The 20,973-nt window shown below is 45.5% G+C and overlaps 1 pseudogene; it reads left to right on the top strand.

Moving 5' to 3' along the window:
- The window catches only part of LOC135551329 (disks large-associated protein 2-like), a 40,938-nt pseudogene that overhangs the window by 10,846 nt on the left and 9,119 nt on the right, over window positions 1–20,973 (top strand).

Raw genomic sequence — 20,973 nt, 5'->3', positions numbered from 1 at the left:
CATGCTATGCCATACTATAGCATACTATAATATACTATACCATACTACAATATACCATACTATAATATACTATACCATATGCCATACTATACCATATACCATATTATAATATACCATACCATAATACACCATACTATACCACATACCATATTATAATATACCATACCATAATACACCATGCTATACCATATACCATATTATAATATACCATACCATAATACACCATGCTATACCATATACCATATTATAATATACCATACCATAATACACCATGCTATACCATATACCATATTATAATATACCATACCATAATACACCATGCTGTACCATACTATAGCATACTATAGTATCAGTCCCTGATTTAGAGTGGAACAACAAATCAGGGAAACTGGTTGGTGGTTCAGAGTTGAATTTGACGGCTGTAGAAGGAGGTGTCCAATTGAACCAGCTGCAGGTCTTAACTCTAAATGAAATATGATTACTATAGTATATAATACTATAATATACCATACCACACTATACTATAACACACCATACTACTATAATATTCTATGCCATAATATTCTGTACCATTCCATACTATACTATAATTTACTGTCAGCTTCTCTGTGAGTGTGCGTGCACGTGAGGGTACAGTATTTATAAGTGGGTTGATGTTCTGTGTACATCTCTGTCTGCTTCAGGCTCACGCTCTATTTCTCTTTCTGTATTAGTGTTTTTCAAGCTGTCAGAGTTTCTCTCTCTCTGTAAGTCTCCGTTTCTCCTTCTGTCTTTCTCTCACATAACTGACGTTTTGTGCTGTGCAGTCGGCATGTTCCTGTACCTGTCTCTCTCTCTGTCTCTCTGTCTCTCTGTCTCTCTCTCTCTCTCTCTCTCTCTCTCTCTCTCTCTCTCTCTCTCTCTCTCCCTCTCTCTCTCTCTCTCTCTCTGTCTCTCTCTCTGTCTCTCTCTGTCTCTCTCTCTCTCTCTCTCTCTCTCTCTCTCTCTCTCTGTCTCTGTCTCTCTCTCTCTCTCTGTCTCTCTCTCTGTCTCTCTGTATCTGTCTCTCTCTCTCTCTCTCTGTCTCTCTCTCTCTCTCTCTCTCTCTCTCTCTCTCTGTCTCTGTCTCTCTCTCTCTCTGTCTCTCTCTCTGTCTCTCTGTATCTGTCTCTCTCTCTCTCTCTCTCTCTCTCTCTCTCTCTCTCTCTCTGTCTCTCTCTCTGTCTCTCTCTGTCTCTCTCTCTGTCTCTCTCTCTCTCTCTCTCTCTCTCTGTCTCTGTCTCTCTCTCTCTCTCTGTCTCTCTCTCTGTCTCTCTGTATCTGTCTCTCTGTCTCTCTCTCTGTATCTGTCTCTCTCTCTCTCTCTCTGTCTCTCTCTCTCTCTCTCTCTCTCTCTCTCTCTCTGTCTCTGTCTCTCTCTCTCTCTGTCTCTCTCTCTGTCTCTCTCTGTCTATCTCTCTGTCTTAGAGAGAGTGTGTGTGATTCTCCCTTGGTGTTATTGGTATAGATTAGAATGTCTCCTTCTCCTCCCTGTCTAAATCTCTTGCTGCATTAAAATAGTTAAAAACAAAGTGTTTGTATTTTAAATCAGGAAACTTTCCCCAAGTTCAGAAATCCTCGTTTGATTCAGGATTTCCTGTTTATTCCTTCCTTATTCCTGTTTATTCCTTCCTTATTCTGGGAATCTTTAAACTGGGTTTTCTGGCAAAGTTCCTAGATTTGTTCTAAAGCCGAGTAATAGTTGTCGATGTCTTGATGTTCAATTGATGGGAATGTGATCTAACACTTTTTACCTTAAAAAATTATTTAACAAAATAACACTAGATATTTATTTTTAAAAATGCATGTGATGAATGTGTCACTACTAAGGGTCTTCACTCTCCCTGTGTGTGTGTGTGTGTTTTGTGTGTTTGGTGTGTGTGTGGTGTGTTTGGTGTGTGTGTGGTGTGTTTGGTGTGGTGTGTCTGTGTGTGTGGGGTGTGTTTGGTGTGTGTGTTTGGTGTGTGTGTGTGGTGTGTGTGGTGTGCGTGTGTGTTGTGTGTGTCTTTCTACTTTTGTGTGTTCATACATTTGCATTTTTGTGTGTGTGTGTGTGTGTGTGTGTCCAGGTCCCGTCAGACGGGGTGGAGTGGGGTGGTCCTGACGGAGGGGGGGAGATCCCCTGCAGGCGCATGCGAAGTGGCAGCTACGTCAAGGCCATGGGAGACGACGACTGTCAGGACTCTGACGCCAGTCCTAAAGCCTCTCCTAAAACCACCATCATCGCCCAGAGAGAGGCCTTCAGACGCTCTGTCAGCATGGACCACAGGTCATCTGCCACCAAGTAAGGGGAGGGGGCAGCGGGGGCGGGGGGGGGGGGTGTTGTCATACTAACGTCACGTAGGAAATCTGTCACCTCGTTGATGATGGTGAGGATGATGATGAAGATGAGTTGGAGGAGCTGGAGGTTGACTGTTCATCTTACTGTGTGTGTGTGTGTGTGTGTGTGTGTGTGTGTGTGTGTGTGTGTGTGTGTGTGTGTGTGTGTGTGTGTGTGTGTGTGTGTGTGTGTGTGTGTGTGTGTGTGTGTAGGTACTCATGTAAGCAGTGTGTAGATTCTACTCTACCCTATGCTAACAGCCGAACCAAGCCCAAAAGTCACGCCCGCTCTCGGAGCTACACTCGTTCTCTAACCAGTTCACAGGTAAGACTTTTCAGATGCTACAGATGCTAGCTATGCTAGCTGCCGTTTTACTAGTTCTTAACCAACTATTCTATTCTGTTAGTTTTTCACATTGTTTGTGGCTTATTTTGTACATACTGTTGCTGCTGCCATCTCTTACGACCGAAAAGAGCTAAGCTGTCAATTATATTCTAGCATCTTGTCCTGACAAAATATCCCGTTTACTACGGGAACGTTATTTTGCCAAAAATGAAAATACTGCCCCCTAGTTACAAGAAGTTTTAATAAACAAACTAGAAATAACGGGTGTAGTAAATACAATCCAATCCATGTGTCACTCAGTGTGTAGTTACACTGGCGGGCCCCGGTGGCAATCCTCCCTTCCTCCTCTGAGGAGCCTCCACTGACATACAAACAGAACCACTCTCTCTCTCTCTCTTTCTCTCTCTCTCTCTCTCTCCTCTCCAATCCTCTCTCTCTCTCTCTCTCTCTCTCTCTCTGTCTCTCTCTCTCTCACTTTGTCTCTCTCTCTCTGTCCCTCTCCTCTCTCTCTCTCTCTCTCTCTCTCTCTCTCTCTCACTCTCTCTCTCTCTCTGTCTCTCTCTCTGTCTATATGTCTCTCTCTCTCCTCTCCTCTCCTCTCCTCTCCTCTCCTCTCCTCTCCTCTCCTCTCCTCTCCTCTCCTCTCCCTCCTCTCCTCTCCTCTCTCTCTCTCTCTGTCTCTCTCTCTCTCTCTGTCTGTCTGTCTCTATCTCTCTCTCTCTGTCTCTCTCTCTCTGTCTCTCTGTCTCTCTGTCTCTCCTATCCTCTTCTCTTCTCTTCTCTCCTCTCCTCTCCTCTCCTCTCCTCTCCTCTCCTCTCCTCTCCTCTCCTCTCCTCTCCTCTCCTCTCCTCTCCTCTCCTCTCCTCTCCTCTCCTCTCCTCTCTCTCTGTCTCCCTCTCTCTCTCTCTGTCTCTCTCTCTCTCTCTCTCTCTCTCTCTCTCTGTCTCTCTCCTCTCCTCTCCTCTACTCTCTCTCTCTCTCCGTCTATGTCTCTCACTTCGTCTCTCAATTTGAATTCAATTCAAGGGCTTTATTGGCACGGGAAACATGTTAACTTTGCCAAAGCAAGTGAGGTAGATAATATACAAAAGAGAAATAAGCAAAAGTGAAATAAACAATACAAATTAACAGTAAACATTACACTCACATAAGTTACAAAATAATAAATACATTTCAAATGTCATATAAAGTGTACAGTGTGCAAATACAAATACACAAGGGACAATAAATACCCATAAATATGGGTTGTATTTACAATGGTGTTTGTTCTTCACTGGTTGCCCTTTTCTTGTGGTAACAGGTCACAAATCTTGCTGCTGTGATGTCACACTGTGGGATTTCAGCCAGTAAATGTGGGAGTTTATACAAATTGGGTTTGTTTTCTAATTCTTTGTGGATCTGTGTAATCTGAGGGACATATGTGTCTCTAATATGGTCATACATTGGACAGGAGGTTAGGAAGTGCAGCTCAGTTTCCACCTCATTTTGTGGGCAGTGTGCACATAGCCTGTCTTCTCTTGAGAGCCATGTCTGCCTACGGCGGCCTTTCTCAATAGCAAGGCTAAGCTCACTGAGTCTGTACATAGTCAAAGCTTTCCTTAATTTTGGGTCAGTCACAGTGGTCAGGTATTCTGCCGCTGTGTACTCTCTGTTTAGGGCCAAATAGCATTCTAGTTTGCTCTGGGTTCTTTTGTAAATTGTTTCCAAAGTTTCAAGTAATTATCTTTTTGTTTTCTTTTTGTTTTCTCATGAATTGGTTGGGTTGTGTTGCTGTCCTGGGGCTCTGTGGGGTGTGTTTGTGTTTGTGAACAGAGCCCCAGGACCAGCTTGCTTAGGGGACTCTTCTCCAGGTTCATCTCTCTGTTGGTGATGGCTTTGTTATGGAAGGTTTCCTTTTATCTCTCTCTCTTTCTCTCTGTCTCTCTCTCTCGTTCTCTCTCACTCTCCTCTCTCTTTTCTCCTTCTCTCTCTTTCTCTCTGTCTCTCTGTCTCTCTCTCTTTCTCTCTCTCACTCTCCTCTCTCTTTTCTCCTTCTCTCTCTCTTTCTCATCTCTCTCTCTCTTTCTCCTTCTCTCTCTTTCTCCTTCTCTCTCTCTGTCTCTCTCTCTCGTTCTCTCTCACTCTCCTCTCTCTTTTCTCATTCTCTCTCTCTCTCTGTCTCTCTGTCTCTCTCTCTTTCTCTCTCTCACTCTCTTCTCTCTTTTCTCCTTCTCTCTCTCTTTCTCATCTCTCTCTTTCTTCTTCTCTCTCCTTCTCCTTCTCTTTCTCTCTTTCTCTCTGTCTTTCTTTCTCTCTCTCTCCTGTAGCTGGGTGACTCTCTGAATCGTCAGTTTGAGGCGGTGTGTGAGACCATGTTTGGAGAGATTGAGAGTCAAGCGGTGGAAGCCTTGGATCTACCTGGATGCTTCCGGACCCGTTCCCATAGTTACGTCCGCGCCATCCAGGCCGGCTGTTCCCAAGACGACGACTGCCTGTCCGTCTTCTCCATATCGGGACCCCAGGGTAGCATCAAGGGAGGGGCCAGTGAGTTTGTGTGTGTGGTATCGGGTATTAAACCCATCTGTGTTTGCGCTTTAGATCCAAAGAATTAGGACTCAAGTCTTCAGGTCATCATAATAGGATTGTTCCCACACACACCGCTGGCCTAGTCTCTCTAGTCATTCCTCCGTTCTCTGTATCCTCTCTCTCTATCTCCCTCGCTCCATTTCTCCATTTCTCCATCTCTCCATTTCCCTCTCTCTATCTCCCTCCCTGGTTTAATCTCTCTCTCCTCTGTCTCCATAACGATGACTGGAATGTTTATTATTATCATCATTACTCACTGTCTCCAGCTGCTCTCCAGCACTCCCTTTATCTCTCCCTCTCTCCTTCCCTTTATCTCTCCCTCTCTCCTTCCCTTTATCTCTCCCTCTCTCCTTCCCTTTATCTCTCCCTCTCTAACTTTATATCTCCCTCTCTCCTGGGGTGGCAGGTAGTCTAGTGGTTAGAGCATTGGGCCAGTAACCGAAATCATTGGGCCAGTAACCGAAATCTCATTCTCTCCCTCTCTCTTTCAAATCAAATCAAATCAAATGTATTTATAAATTTACAAATTTATTTATACAGCCCTTCGTACATCAGCTGATATCTCAAAGTGCTGTACAGAAACCCAGTCTAAAACCCCAAACAGCAAGCAATGCAGGTATTGAAGCCCGTTGGCTAGGAAAAACTCACGAGAAAGGCCAAAACCTAGGAAGAAACCTAGAGGCCAGGCCAGTCCTCTTCTGGCTGTGCCGGGTGGAGATTATAACAGAACATGGCCAAGATGTTCAAATGTTCATAAATGACCAGCATGGTCGAATAATAATAAGGCAGAACAGTTGAAACTGGACCAGCACGGCCAGGTGGACTGAGGACAGCAAGGAGTCATCATGTCAGGTAGTCCTGGGGCATGGTCCTAGGGCTCAGGTCCTCCGTGAGAGAGAAAGAAAGGGAGAAAGAGAGAATTAGAGAACGCACACTTAAATTCACACAGGACACCGAATTGGACAGGAGAAGTACTCCAGATATAACAAACTGACCCTAGCCCCCGACACATAAACTACTGCAGCATAAATACTGGAGGCTGAGACAGGAGGGGTCAGGAGACACTGTGGCCCCATCCAATGATACCCCCGGACAGGGCCAAACATCTCTCACTCTTTAACTTTATCTCACTCTCTCCTTATTTATCTCTCCCTCTCTCTTTCCCTTTATCTCTCCCTCTCTCTTTCCCTTTATCTCTCACTCTCACCTTCTCTTCTCTGATGTCTAATCATTCTTGTGTTCATACTCTCTATTTCATTTCCTTTAACTCTCAGAGTTCTCTCCTCCTCGTTATCTCTCAGAGTTCTCTCCTCCTCGTTATCTCTCAGAGTTCTCTCCTCCTCGTTATCTCTCAGAGTTCTCTCCTCCTCGTTATCTCTCAGAGTTCTCTCCTCCTCGTTATCTCTCAGAGTTCTCTCCTCCTCGTTATCTCTCAGAGTTCTCTCCTCCTCGTTATCTCTGAGTTCTCTCCTCCTCGTTATCTCTCAGAGTTCTCTCTTCCTCGTTATCTCTCAGAGTTCTCTCCTCCTCGTTATCTCTCAGAGTTCTCTCCTCCTCGTTATCTCTCAGAGTTCTCTCCTCCTCGTTATCTCTCAGAGTTCTCATTTCCTCGTTATCTCTTAGAGTTCTCTCCTCCTCGTTATCTCTCAGAGTTCTCTCCTCCTCGTTATCTCTCAGAGTTCTCTCCTCCTCGTTATCTCTCAGAGTTCTCTCCTCCTCGTTATCTCTCATATCTCTTTCTGTTTTTCCCTTTGTTTTCTTTCTCTGTCGTTCAGAATCTACTGTGTGTGTGTGTGTGTGTGTGTGTGTGTGTGTGTGTGTGTGTGTGTGTGTGTGTGTGTGTGTGTGTGTGTGTGTGTGTGTGTGTGTGTGTGTGTGTGTGTGTGTGTGTGTGTGTGCGTGTCCTGTGTGTCTCTCTCCAGTGAGCTATCATCAGTACTTTACAGGGCTCATATTTTCTGGCTTAGACCTGAAAATCCCCAGAGATTTATCAAAGCTTCTATGAAGAGTCAAATACTCACAACACAACACACTCACTCACTCACAACACACACCTACTCACACACCCACTCACACACCCACTCACAACACACACCCACTCACACACCCACTCACAAAACACACCCACTCACACACCCACTCACACACACACACCCACTCACAACACACACCCACTCACACACCCACTCACACACCCACTCACAACACACACCCACTCACACACCCACTCACAACACACACACACTCACACACACACACCCACTCACAACACACACCCACTCACACACCCACTCACACACCCACTCACAACACACACCCACTCACACACCCACTCACACACACACACCCACTCACAACACACACCCACTCACACACCCACTCACAACACACGCCCACTCACAACACACACCCACTCACACACCCACTCACAACACACACCCACTCACACACCCACTCACAACACACACCCACTCACACACCCACTCACACACACACACCCACTCACAACACACACCCACTCACACACCCACTCACACACCCACTCACAACACACACCCACTCACACACCCACTCACACACACACACCCACTCACAACACACACCCACTCACACACCCACTCACACACCCACTCACACACCCACTCACACACCCACTCACACACCCACTCACACACCCACTCACACACACACACACCCACACACACACCCACTCACAACACACACTCACTCACAACACACACCCACTCACACACCCACTCACACACCCACTCACACACCCACTCACACACCCACTCACCCACCCACTCACACACCCACACACACACCCACTCACCCACCCACTCACACACCCACTCACACAACCACTCACACACCCACCCACACACCCACTCACACACCCACCCACACACCCACCCACACACCCACCCACACACCCACCCACACACCCACCCACACATCCACCCACCCACACACCCACCCACACACCCACCCACCCACCCACCCACCCACCCACACACCCACCCACACACCCACCCACCCACACACACACCCACCCACACACACACCCACTCACACACCCACCCACCCACACACACACCCACCCACACACACACCCACTCACAACACACACCCACTCACACACCCACTCACACTCACACACCCACTCACAACACACACCCACTCACACACCCACTCACAACACACACCCACTCACACACCCACTCACACACACACACCCACTCACACACCCACTCACACACCCACTCACAACACACACCCACTCACACACCCACTCACACACACACACCCACTCACAACACACTCACACACCCACTCACACACACACACTCACACACCCACTCACACACCCACTCACACACCCACTCACACACACACTCACACACCCACTCACACACACACTCACACACCCACTCACACACCCACTCACACACCCACTCACACACCCACTCACACACCCACTCACACACCCACTCACACACACACACACCCACACACACACCCACTCACAACACACACTCACTCACAACACACACCCACTCACACACCCACTCACACACCCACTCACACACCCACTCACACACCCACTCACACACCCACTCACACACCCACACACACACCCACTCACCCACCCACTCACACACCCACACACACACCCACTCACCCACCCACTCACCCACCCACACACACACCCACTCACCCACCCACTCACACACCCACTCACACACCCACTCACACACCCACTCACACACCCACTCACACACCCACTCACACACCCACACACACCCACACACCCACACACCCACACACCCACTCACACACCCACTCACACACCCACTCACCCACCCAAGCAGAGAGCTTTTCTTTTTGGGTGAGGCTCATCACTTCTTCCTGAGACAAGTGGGTCGGAAATTAAGAAGCTAGGCGAGCAAAGCGTTTAAAAACGCTGTGTCTATGTGTATCCACTGCAGAGGACTGTGTGTGCTTGAGGTTCCTCATTTCAATATTCCTCACAGGAAATGGATTTATCGTCTTAAGAAAATAGTACAGTTAGCTCAGAGGAACAGACATACTGTATTCAGAGGAAGATACTGACAGCTTTCTCATTTATTCTCTCTCCCTCTCGTTCTCCCACTGTCTCCCTCCCTCTCCCTCTCTCTCTCTCTCTCTCCCTCCCTCTCCACCTCTCCCTCCCTCTCCCTCCCTCTCTCGCTCTCTCTCCCTCTCGTTCGCTCTGTTTGTATATTTCCTTCAGTCTCTCTCTCTGTATCTGTCTCTCTCTGTCTCTCTCTCTCTCTCTCTCTCTGTATCTCTCTCTCTCTCCCTCTCTCGCTCTCGTTCGCTCTGTTTGTATATTTCCTTCAGTCTCTGTCTCTGTATCTCTCTCTCTCCTCTCTCGCTCTCGTTCGCTCTGTTTGTATATTTCCTTCAGTCTCTGTCTCTCTCTGTCTCTGTATCTCTCTCTCTCTCTCTCGCGCTCTCGTTTGCTCTGTTTGTATATTTCCTTCAGTCTCTCTCTCTCTGTATCTGTCTCTCTCTGTCTCTCTCTCTCTCTGTATCTGTCTGTATCTGTCTCTCTCTCTCTGTATCTCTCTCTCTCTGTATCTCTCTCTCGCTGTCGCTCTCTCTCTCTGTCTCTCTCTTTCTGTCTCTGTCTCTCTCTGTCTCTCTCTCTGTATCTGTCTGTATCTTTCTCTCTCTCTCTCTGTATCTCTCTCTCTCTCTGTATCTCTCTCGCTCTCGCTCTCTCTCTGTCTCTCTCTCTTTCTGTCTCTGTCTCTCTCTGTCTGTCTCTCTCTCGCTGTCTTTCTCTGTCTCTCTCTCTCTCTCTCTCTCTCTCTCTCTCTCTCTGTATCTGTCTCTCTCTCCTCACATGCACCACACCACATGTGCTTCTGTCTCTGTCTCTCTCTGTCTCTCTCTCTCTCTCTCTCTCGCTGTCTTTCTCTGTCTCTCTGTCTCTGTCTCTCTCTCTCTCTCTCTCTCTCTGTATCTGTCTCTCTCTCTCCTCACATGCACCACACGACATGGGCTTCTGTCTCTAAAATGGAGGATGTATTTTAGCAGCTGGTATTTCAAATGGCAGTGATTACAATCTCTTTCTTCTCTCTGTCTCTATTCTTCCTTCGCTTTCTGTTCATCCTTCTCCTCCCTTCTCTCTCTTTTCATACCCTTGATTTTGGTATCATTCTACAATGATTAGATTCAGATAGTAACTATTGATTATATTCTTCCTCTCTCCCTATCTTCCTCCATCCCATTCTCTATCTCCCTCTCGTTCTCCCACTGTCTCCCTCCCTCTCCCTCTCTCTCTCTCTCCCTCCCTCTCCACCTCTCCCTCCCTCTCCCTCCCTCTCCATCTCTTCCTCCCTCCCTCTCCATCTCTCTCTCCCTCCCTCTCTCTCTCTCCCTCCCTCTCCATCTCTTCCTCCCTCCCTCTCCATCTCTCTCCCTCCCTCTCCCTCCCTCCCTCTCTCACCCTCTCTCTCTCCCTCCCTCTCCACCTCTCCCTCCCTCTCCCTCCCTCTCCCTCCCTCTCCATCTCTTCCTCCCTCCCTCTCCATCTCTCTCTCCCTCCCTCTCCATCTCTCTCTCCCTCCCTCTCCATCTCTCCCTCCCTCCCTCTCTCACCCCTCTCTCTCCCTCCCCTCTCTCTCTCTCTCTCCCTCCCTCTCATATCTCTCTCTCTAACCCTTCATCTTCCTCTCCATCTCCCTCCTCGCCCTCCCCCCTCTCTCTCTCTCTCCAGTTTTCCCATACCGTAAGGGTGGCCCTCCCCCACTCCCTCCTCGTATGTCCAAGCCTATCATCTCTGTGAGGGCTCAGAGTAGTACAGAGTCTACCCAGGATGCCTACTTCCAGAACACAGGCCAGCCTGCCCTGGGACGACCCAGGCAACACCACAGCCACTCTGTCGACCTGGGAATCACTGATGGTAGGTCAACTAAGTCTAAATGCACCTTTTGCATAAATTCATAACATTTTGGATGAGTGAGATTTGGATGAGTGAGTTGAGGATGAGTCAATGGGTAAACTTGTGGAGGCCTCCCGAGTGGCACAGTGGTCTAAGACATCGCAGTGCTAGTTGTGCCACTAGAGATCCTGATTTAAGCCCAGGCTCTGTCGCCGCCGTCCGCGACCAGGGGCCCCATGGGGGGCGCAGAATTGGCCCAGTTGGCCCAGCGTCGTCCGGGTTAGGGGGAGGGTTTGGCCGGCAGGGATGTTTTCTTGTCCCATCACGCTCTAGCGACTCCAAGGCCGGCCAGGCGCATGCATGCTGACGCGGTCACCAGGTGTTTCCTCTGACACATTGGTGCGACTGGCTTCCGGGTTAAGTGTGTCAAGAAGTGGCTTGGTTGGGTTGTGTTTCGGAGGACGCACGGCTCTCGACTTCGCCTCTCCTGAGTTGCAGAGATGGAACAAGACTATCAATTGGTAAAAAAATTAAATACGTATATATATATATATATATATATATATATATATATATATATATATATATATATATATATATATATATATATATACACTACCGTTCAAAAGTTTGGGGTCACTTAGAAATGTCCTTGTATTTGAAAGAAAAGCTCTTTTTTTTTGTCCATTAAAATAACATCAAATTGATCAGAAATACAGTGTAGTCATTGTTAATTGTGTTATTGACTATATGTTGTAAATGACTATTGTAGCTGGAAAAGGCTGATTTTTTTATGAAATATCTACATACTGTTGGTGTACAGAGGCCCATTATCAGCAACCATCACTCCTGTGTTCCAATGACACGTTGTGTTAGCTAATCCAAGTTCATAATTTTAAAACATTACATTACAAAAGGCTAATTGATCATTAGAAAACACTTTTGCAATTATGTTAGCACAGCTGAAAACTGTTGTGCTCTGATTAAAGAAGCAATACAACTGGCCTTCTTTAGACTAGTTGAGTATCTGGAGCATCAGCATTTGTGGGTTCGATTACAGGCTCAAAATGTCTAGAAACAAAGACTTTTCTTCTGAAACTCGTCAGTCTATTCTTGTTCTGAGAAATGAAGGCTATTCCATGTGAGAAATTGCCAAGAAACTGAAGATCTCGTACAACACTGTGTACTACTCTTTTCCCAGAACAGCACAAACTGGCTCTAACCAGAATAGAAAGAGGAGTGGGAGGCCCCGGTGCACAACTGAGCGAGAGGACAAGTACGTTGGAGTGTCTAGTTTGAGAAATTGGAGTCCTCACAAGTCCTCAACTGGCAGTTTCATTAAATAGTGCCCGCAAAACACCCGTCTCAATGTCAACAGTGAAGAGGAGACTCCGGGACGCTGGCCTTCTAGGCAGAGTTCCTCTGTCCAGTGTCTGTTCTTTTGCCCATCTTAATCTTAATCTTTTATTTTTATAGGACAGTGTGAGATATGGCTTTTTCTTTGCAACTCTGCCTGTGTGTCTGGTCAGACCTCCAGGGGATCCAGTCTAACTACATCATGTATCTCCTGTCTGTCTCTGTAGTTGTGGTGTCTGGTCAGACCTCCAGGGGATCCAGTCTAACTACATCATGTATCTCCTGTCTGTTTCTGTCTCTGTAGTTGTGGTGTCTGGTCAGACCTCCAGGGGATCCAGTCTAACTACATCATGTATCTCCTGTCTGTCTCTGTCTCTGTAGTTGTGGTGTCTGGTCAGACCTCCAGGGATCCAGTCTAACTACATCATGTATCTCCTGTCTGTCTCTGTCTCTGTAGTTGTGGTGTCTGGTCAGACCTCCAGGGGATCCAGGGAAGGAGGTTACTACACAGGACCAGGACAAGGCCGCTCCCGCCAGCACTCCAACTCAGCCGAGAGTCTGGACGGGGTCCTCCGGGGCGGCAGGGAGATGATGCCCTATGGAGGAGGAGGACAGGGACCCGTCAGAGTCAAACATAGTGGCTCCGCGGATAGTCTCCTGGAGGGGCCCAGGGGAAGGGAGAGGGGAGAGAGGGATATGAGGCGGGCAGGGGGGGTCTGTGGAAGTCTGCCTCCCTCCCACAGAACAGTATGGTGCTGAGTAAGATGGGAGGAGGAGGAGGAAGAGGAGGTGGACAGGAGGAGAACAAGACGGAGGGAAGAGGAAGGAATTGGAGGCCTTCTATCGCTGTACAGGTTTGAGGAGGGCTTTTTTTACGTGTCATTTTTTTTTATAGAGATTAATCATTTATTCCCATGTTTCTGTTTGTTTATTTCACTGTGTTGTTTGTTTGAATGAAATCTGACCTTTGACCCTGTGCGTGTGTGTGTGTGTGTGTGTGTGTGTGTGTGTGTGTGTGTGTGTGTGTGTGTGTGTGTGTGTGTGTGTGTGTCAGGTGGACAGCCCGGGGACCCTGACAGACTCGGACGCGGAGAGCAAGGCTCTGAGAGAGGTTCACTCTATAGGAGTGCAGGTGGAGGAGGACAAGAGGTACTGTTATAACACTCAATACTGTTGTAAGACCACTTATAACACTTACATAAACAGTCATGAACTACATGGGGCTGCAGGTGGAAGAGGACAAGATGTACTGCTGTAATTACAGCTTAATAACACATCTAAAGGTTTACAAATGGCGCCACTGTAAGGAGAAATATTGTTTTTTTTTACACCAAGTCTAAGAGAGGAGTTGTATTCCTCCTCACTGCCTTCATCTCTACTCTGTCTCTGTCTCTGTCTCTGTCTCTGTCTCTGTCTCTCTCTCTCTCTCTCTCTCTGTCTCTGTATCTCTCTCTCTCTCTCTCTCTCTCTCTGTATTTTTTTCTCTCTCTCTCTCTCTCTCTCTCTCTCTGTCTCTGTATCTCTCTCTCTCTATGTCTGTATCTCTCTCTCTGTCTCTGTATCTCTCTCTGTCTCTCTCTCTCTCCCTCTCTCTCTCTCTCTCTGTCTCTCTCTCTCTGTCTCTCTGTCTCTGTATATCTCTCTGTCTCTGTCTCCCTCCCTCTCTCTCTGTCTCGCTCTCTCTCTCTCTCTCTCCATCTCTATCTCTCTCTCTGTCTCCCTCTCCCTCTCTCTCTCGCTCTGTCTCTCTCTGTCTCTCTCTGTCTGTCTCTCTGTCTCTGTATCTCTCTCTGTCTGTCTCTCTCTCTCTATGTCTCTGTCTCACTGTCTCTGTATCTCTCTCTGTCTCTGTCTCTCTCTCTCTCTCTCTCTCTGTCTCTGTCTCTCTGTCTCTGTATCTCTCTGTCTCTGTCTCCCTCTCTCTCTCTGTCTCTGTCTCTCTTTCTCTTTCTCTCTCTCTCTCTCTCTCTCTCTCTCTCTGTCTCTCTCTCAATTCAATTCAATTCAAGGGCTTTATTGGCATGGGAAACATGTGTTAAAACATTGCCAAAGCAAGTAAGGTAGATAATATATAAAGTGAATATATAAAGTGAAATAAACAATAAAAATTAACAGTAGACATCACACATACAGAAGTTTCAAAACAATAAAGACATTACAAATGTCATATTATATATTATATTATATATACAGTGTTTTAACAATGTACAAATGGTAAAGGACACAAGATAAAATAAATAAGCATAGATATGGGTTGTATTTACAATGGTGCGTGTTCTTCACTGGTTGCCCTTTTCTCGTGGCAACAGGTCACAAATCTTGCTGCTCTGATGTCACACTGTGGAATTTCACCCAGTAGATATGGGAGTTTTTCAAAATTGGATTTGTTTTCAAATTCTTTGTGGATCTGTGTAATCTGAGGGAAATATGTCTCTCTAATATGGTCATACATTGGGCAGGAGGTTAGGAAGTGCAGCTCAGTTTCCACCTCATTTTGTGGGCAGTGAGCACATAGCCTGTCTTCTCTTGAGAGCCATGTCTGCCTACGGCGGCCTTTCTCAATAGCAAGGCTATGCTCGCTGAGTCTTTACATAGTCAAAGCTTTCCTTCATTTTGGGTCAGTCACAGTGTTCAGGTATTCTGCCGTTGTGTACTCTCTGTGTAGGGCCAAATAGCATTCTAGTTTGCTATGTTTTTTTGTTAATTCTTTCCAATGTGTCAAGTAATTATCTTTTTGTTTTCTCATGATTTGGTTGGGTCTAATTGTGCTGTTGTCCTGGGGCTCTGTAGGGTGTGTTTGTGTTTGTGAACAGATCCCCAGGACCAGCTTGCTTAGGGGACTCTTCTCCAGGTTCATCTCTCTGTAGGTGATGGCTTTGTTGTGGAAGGTTAGGGAATCGCTTCCTTTTAGGTGGTTATAGAATTTAACGGCTCTTTTCTGGATTTTGATAATTAGTGGGTATCGGTCTAATTCTGCTCTGCATGCATTATTTGGTGTTCTACGTTGTACACGGAGGATATTTTTGCAGAATTCTGCATGCAGAGTCTCAATTTGGTGTTTGTCCCATTTTGTGAAGTCTTGGTTGGTGAGAGGACCCCAGACCTCACAACCATAAAGGGCAATGGGCTCTATAACTGATTCAAGTATTTTTAGCCAAATCCTAATTGGTATGTTGAAATTTATGTTCCTTTTGATGGCATAGAATGCCCTTCTTGCCTTGTCTCTCAGATCGTTCACAGCTTTGTGGAAGTTACCTGTGGCGCTGATGTTTAGGCCAAGGTATGTATAGTTTTTTGTGTGCTCTAGGGCAACAGTGTCTAGATGGAATTTGTATTTGTGGTCCTGGTGACTGGACCTTTTTTGGAACACCATTATTTTGGTCTTACTGAGATTTACTGTCAGGGCCCAGGTCTGACAGAATCTGTGCATAAGATCTAGGTGCTGCTGTAGGCCCTCCTTGGTTGGTGACAGAAGTACCAGATCATCAGCAAACAGCAGACATTTGACTTCGGATTCTAGTAGGGTGAGGCCGGGTGCTGCAGACTTTTCTAGTGCCCGCGCCAATTCGTTGATATATATGTTGAAGTGGGTGGGGCTTAAGCTGCATCCCTGTCTAACCCCACGACCCTGTGTGAAGAAATTTGTGTGTTTTTTGCCAATTTTAACCGCACACTTGTTGTTTGTGTACATGGATTTTATGATGTCGTATGTTTTACCCCCAACACCACTTTCCATCAGTTTGTATATCAGTTTGTATAGCAGATCCGCTCTCTCCACTGGCTTCCAGTTGAAGCTCGCATCCGCTACAAGACCATGGTGCTTGCCTACGTAGCTGTGAGGGGAACGGCACCGCAGTACCTCCAGCCTCTGATCAGGCCCTACACCCAAACAAGGGCACTGCGTTCATCCACCTCTGGCCTGCTCGCCTCCCTACCACTGAGGAAGTACAGTTCCCGCTCAGCCCAGTCAAAACTGTTTGCTGCTCTGGCCCCCCAATGGTGGAACAAACTCCCTCACGATGCCAGGACAGCGGAGTCAATCACCACCTTCCGGAGACACCTGAAACCTTCAAGGAATACCTAGGATAGGATAAAGCAATGCTTCTCACCCCCCTTAAATGATTTAGATGCACTATTGTAAAGTGGCTGTTCCACTGATGTCAGAAGGTGAATTCACCAATTTGTAAGTCGCTCTGGATAAGAGCGTCTGCTAAATGACTTAAATGTAATGTAAAGACCCTCATACCAAATTGAGTCGAAGGCTTTTTTGAAATCAACAAAGCATGAGAAGACTTTGCCTTTGTTTTGGTTTGTTTCGTTGTCAATTAGGGTGTGCAGGGTGAATATGTGGTCTGTTGTACGGTAATTTGGTAAAAAGCCAATTTGACATTTGCTCAGTACATTGTTTTCATTGAGGAAGTGTACAAGTCTGCTGTTAATGATAATGCAGAGGATTTTCCCAAGGTTACTGTTGACGCATATTCCACGGTAGTTATTGGGGTCAAATTTGTTTCCATTTTTGTGGATTGGTGTGATCAGTCCTTGGTTCCAAATATTGGGGAAGATGGCAGAGTTAAGGATGATGTTAAAGAGTTTTAGTATAGCCAATTGGAATTTGTTGTCTGTATATTTGATCATTTCATTGAGGATACCATCAACACCACAGGCCTTTTTGAGTTGGAGGGTTTTTATTTTGTCCTGTAACTCATTCAATGTAATTGGAGAATCCAGTGGGTTCTTTAATAGTTGTTTCTAAGATCTGTATTTGATCATGTATATGTTTTTGCTCTTTATTCTTTGTTATAGAGCCAAAAAGATTGGAGAAGTGGTTTACCCATACATCTCCATTTTGGATAGATAATTCTTCGTGTTGTTGTTTGTTTCTCTCTCAATTCAATTCAAGGGCTTTATTGGCATGGGAAACATGTGTTAACATTGCCAAAGCAAGTGAGGTAGATAATATATAAAGTGAATATATAAAGTGAAATAAACAATAAAAATTAACAGTAAACATTACACATACAGAAGTTTCAAAACAATAAAGACATTACAAATGTCATATTATATATATTATATATTATCTCTCTCTCTGGCTCTGTCTCTCTGTCTCTGTATCTCTCTGTCCCTGTCTCCCTCTCTCTCTCTGTCTCTCTCCTCTCTGTCTCTGTCTCTCTCTCTGTCTCTCTCTGTCTCTGTCTCTCTCTCAATGTCTCTCTGTCTCTGTCTCCTCTCTCTCTCTGTCTCTGTCTCCCTCTCCCTCTCTCTCGCTCTCTCTCTCTCTCTCTCTCTGTCTCTCTCTCTCTTTCTCTCAATTCAATTCAATTCAAGGGCTTTATTGGCATGGGAAACATGTGTTGACATTGCCAAAGCATCTCTGTCTCTCTCTGTCTCTTCCTTTCTGTCCCCGGGTGTCACATTCTCACACTTTTCCGGGTGTATACACAGTAGTCATGGTTACACCCAGTTATTATCGAAGTTGAATCTGACAAAGGAAAAAATTCCCTCAATCTCCCTCATCAGTCTGTCTCTGCATGAATAGTGTCCGTGTGTATTTACAGTAGATACAGCCCAACCCTCCTCCCCTCCTCTCCTCCCAGGCGTGCTCGGTTCAAGCGCTCCAACAGCGTGACGGCCGGCGTCCAGGCAGACCTGGATCCAGAGGGGGTTACCCAAGCCTCACCATCGCTGTTCCTACCCAGGATAAGAGCCCCCAGTTCGACTGCTCCTTCCAGAGACACTCCTCCGAGCCAGGGTCAGCCGACCAGTATGCAGAGTACCACCGCACGGTCAGTGGTTGGGTTAGTTAGTTAGTTCGCTAGTTGGTAAGTAAATGAGCTAGTTGATTAGTTAGTAGTTAGTTAGTAAGTTAGTTGGATAGCAGTTGGTTAGTTACATAGTTGGTTAGTTTATTAGCAGGTATTTATTTAGTTAGTGTAACGGCGTTCGTCTGTTGAAGGAGAAGCGGCCAACATGCAGCGTGGTGGTTAGTCATGTTCTTTAATGAAAATGAACTAGACATGAAATAACTTAAATATACAAAACAACAAACAGAACGTGAAAAACCTATACAGCCTATCTGGTGACAACAAACACAGAGACAGGAACAATCACCCACAAAATACTCAAAGAATATGGCTGCCTAAATATGGTTCCCAATCAGAGACAACGATAATCACCTGCCTCTGATTGAGAACCGCCTCAGGCAGCCATAGACTATGCTAGACACCCCACAAAACCCCAAGACAAAAACATACCACAATAACCCATGTCACACCCTGGCCTGACCAAATAAATGAAGACAAACATAATATACTTCGACCAGGGCGTGACAGGTAGTTAGCAGTTAGTGAGTGAGTTAGTTAGTTAGCAGTTAGTGAGTTAGTTTGTTTGTTAGCAGTTAGTTAGTTAGTTGGTTCGTTTATTTGCAGGTATTTGTTTCATTAGTTAGTTAGTTAGCAGTTAGTTAGTTAGCAGTTAGTGAGTTAGTTAGTTTGTTTATTTGCAGGTATTTGTTTCGTTAGTTAGTTAGTTAGTTAGTTAGTTTGTTTGTTAGCAGTTAGTTAGTTAGTCTGTTAGTTAGTTAGTTGGTTGGTTTATTTGCAGGTATTTGTTCTGTTAGTTAGCAGTTAGTTTGTTAGTTCGTTAGTTAGTTAGTTTGTTAGTTCGTTAGTTAGTTAGTTTGTTAGCAGTTAGTTAGTTAGCAGTTAGTGAGTTAGTTAGTTTGTTTATTTGCAGGTATTTGTTTTGTTAGTTAGTTAGTTAGTTTGTTTGTTAGCAGTTAGCAGTTAGTGAGTTAGTTAGTTTGTTTATTTGCAGGTATTTGTTCCGTTAGTTAGCAGTTAGTTTGTTAGTTCGTTAGTTAGTTAGTTTGTTAGCATTTTGTTGGTTAGTTAGCTAGCTATCAATTAGGTAGATAGTTAGTTAGTTTGTTAGTTTGTTAGTAGCAGTTAGTAGTAGTTAGCCTCTCAAGCTCCTGCGTGAGGATAATATGCAACGCCAGTTTGGCTGCTTTATGTTTGTTATTTTCAATACATTTACATTTACATTTAAGTCATTTGGCAGACGCTCTTATCCAGAGCGACTTACAAATTGGTGAATTCACCTTATGACATCCAATACATCATTAAATGACTTATCTACTTCCTGTCCTCTTCATCCCAATTGGGACTTCAGTACATCATTAAATAACTTATCTACTTCCTGTCCTCTTCATCCCCATTGGGACTTCAGTACATCATTAAATAACTTATCTACTTCCTGTCCTCTTCATCCCCATTGGGACTTCAGTACATCATTAAATAACTTATCTACTTCCTGTCCTCTTCATCCCCATTGGGACATCAGTACATCATTAAATGACTTATTGACAATTGAAGTCAGAGGGTTACATACACCTTAGCCAAATACATTTTAACTCAGTTTTTCACAATTCCTGACATTTAATCCCAGTAAAAATTCCCTGTTTTAGGTCAGTTTGGATCACCACTTTATTTTATGATGTGAAATGTCAGAATAATAGTAGAGACAATTATTTATTTCAGCTTTTATTTCTTTCATCACATTCCCAGTGGGTCAGAGGTTTACATATACTCAGTTAGTATTTGGTAGCATTGTCTTTAAATTGTTTCACTTAGGTCAAACATTTCAGGTAGCTTTCCACAGGCTTTCCACAATATGTTGGATGAATTGTGGCCCATTCCTCCTGACAGAGCTGATGTAACTGAGTCAGGTTTGTAGGCCTCCTTGCTCGTACACACTCTTTCAGTTCTGCCCACACATTTTCTATAGGATTGAGGTCAGGGCTTCGTGACGGCCACTCCAATACCTCGACTTTGTTGTCCTTAAGCCATTTTGCCTCAACTTTGGAAGTATGCTTGGTGTCATTGTCCATTTGGAAGACCCATTTGTGACCAAGCTTTAACTTCCTGACTGATGTCTTGAGCTTTTGCTTCAATATATCCACATAATTTTCTTACCTCATGATGCATCTATTTTGTGAAGTGCACCAGTCCCTCCTGCAGCAAAACCATCCCACAACATTACGCTGCCACCCCTGAGCTTCACGGTTGGGATAGTGTTCTTCGGTTTGCAAGCCTAACCCTTTTTCCTCCAAACATAACGATGGTCATTATGTCCAAACAATTCTATTTATGTTTCATCAGACCAGAGGACATTTCTCCAAAAAGAACAATCTTGGTCCCCATGTCCAGTTGCAAACCGTCGTCTGTATTTTTTATGGCGGTTTTGGAGCAGTGGCTACTTCCTTGCTGAACGGCCTTTCAGGTTATGTCGATATAGGACTCGTTTCACTGTGGATTCCTCAGCATCTTGACAAGGTCCTTTGCTGTTGTTCTGGGATTGATTTGCACTTTTCGCACCAAAGTATGTTCATCTCTAGGAGACAGAACGTATCTCCTTCCTGAGCGGTATGACGGC

Source organism: Oncorhynchus masou, chromosome 13, assembly GCF_036934945.1.
Source record: "Oncorhynchus masou masou isolate Uvic2021 chromosome 13, UVic_Omas_1.1, whole genome shotgun sequence".
Taxonomy (NCBI): domain Eukaryota; kingdom Metazoa; phylum Chordata; class Actinopteri; order Salmoniformes; family Salmonidae; genus Oncorhynchus; species Oncorhynchus masou.
This window is presented reverse-complemented; position numbering and strand designations above follow the sequence as displayed.